The 1,426-nt window shown below is 26.3% G+C and overlaps 1 long non-coding RNA gene across 1 annotated transcript; it reads left to right on the top strand.

Annotated features, from left to right (window-relative positions):
- Positions 1 to 213: 213 nt before the first annotated feature.
- On the top strand, positions 214 to 1,079 carry LOC111416742 (uncharacterized). Its single transcript, XR_002706595.2, has 3 exons — positions 214 to 342; positions 406 to 531; positions 921 to 1,079. It is a non-coding gene; the product is annotated as an uncharacterized lncRNA (long non-coding RNA).
- The last annotated feature ends 347 nt before the right edge of the window (positions 1,080 to 1,426 follow it).

The raw sequence follows: 1,426 nt of genomic DNA, 5'->3' as shown, positions 1-1,426 counted from the left end.
GAGGGCTGCTTAATCGCTTAATGAATGAACCTCCTGGAAACATGTTAGATTTAAAGTAGAGTTAGTTATTTTTTACAGTGTACTGTTTCTTTCCATTTCGAGTCATCCCTAAAAAATTCTAACAGAATACGTGCTTATTTATTCCATAATGATTACTTTGACCTTCAAATATATTATAAAATAGGATTTCCACGTTTGTTCTACTCCAGTCTAAATCGAAACCATCCACAATGAAGTTTAGTATCGTTGTATTTTTGGTATTTATAATGATGATCTATTCAATATCAACATCTGATCAAGAACTTCCTCGCGGCCTAGACGACTATATTCCAAAAAAAGACGGTATAAAACATTAATCAATATGAATTTTGAGCAGGTCATTTTAACAAGTTTGATTATTTCAAGATTGTAATTCCACTCTCTGCTTCATAATTAAATGCCCTGGTCGACCAATATGCAGTAAAGATGATATTCTCGTACCACGTGATGTGGACAGGTGTATCTGTTGCGACATGTGTATTCCAAAGACAGGTATAAAATGTTTTAATTACACGTTCAAAGTTAATTTAATAACACTTTTGAAAAGAAAATGAGCTGTGATTGAAAATGTTATAAATTACATCAATACATACAATCTTTCGGATTATATAAAAGATTAATGTACACTTTTTACAAAAAAAACACAGCAAAAACTTTGTAGAACCTTCTTTTGGTCAAAAATATTTAAAAAACAGCATTACTCCAAATTTTTATTCTAATTCTAGATTTTGTCATCAAAAAATAATTCGGAATATTCTAGTATGTTATTTCTATTAGTTAAATAGATAATAAATTATGTACTAGTTTTTGAGCGTGTACGTTGAGGGATTAAAGCTTTTATTTCTGATGATTTGTTCAAGATTTAACTCTCAAAATTTTAGTTTTAGGGGTACAATCGTCCAAGAAACGTAACTATTTCCACCAACGTACCATGAAACGTTATCAAGATTAATGGAAAATTAAATAAATTTTATTGTATTTACGTTATGTGTAATTTCATTTTGCAATAAAGAAAATAAAAAATAATAAGGAAACTACAAGGTTGTATAGTTTTTTTTTGATAATTAAATAATTAAATTAACAAATGGAATAAATAATGGAAATAAAATAATGAAACAAACGGAATTAAATAATTAACAATTAAAAATAAAAGATTTATACACCGAGGGAAATTATAATTGACTTTCAAGAAAAGTTTATTCTTAAATGTATTTGTTAGAAACAAGTATAAGATACTCTTAAAACAAAAATATTTTTTTTGTTTTAAGAATAGAAGTATTATCGAATGAAGTATATCATATTCTTAACATCGAAGAATATCAATTTTTTTGTATCAAAAAATTCATTCTTGTGGCAATAATTTTTAATACTTAAATGAAAAATTATA

The sequence above is a fragment of the Onthophagus taurus genome, chromosome 7 (genome assembly GCF_036711975.1).
Source record: "Onthophagus taurus isolate NC chromosome 7, IU_Otau_3.0, whole genome shotgun sequence".
In the NCBI taxonomy this organism is placed as follows: Eukaryota; Metazoa; Arthropoda; class Insecta; order Coleoptera; family Scarabaeidae; genus Onthophagus; species Onthophagus taurus.
Note: the sequence above shows the minus strand (reverse complement) of the source record. Positions and strands in the feature narration are given on the sequence as shown.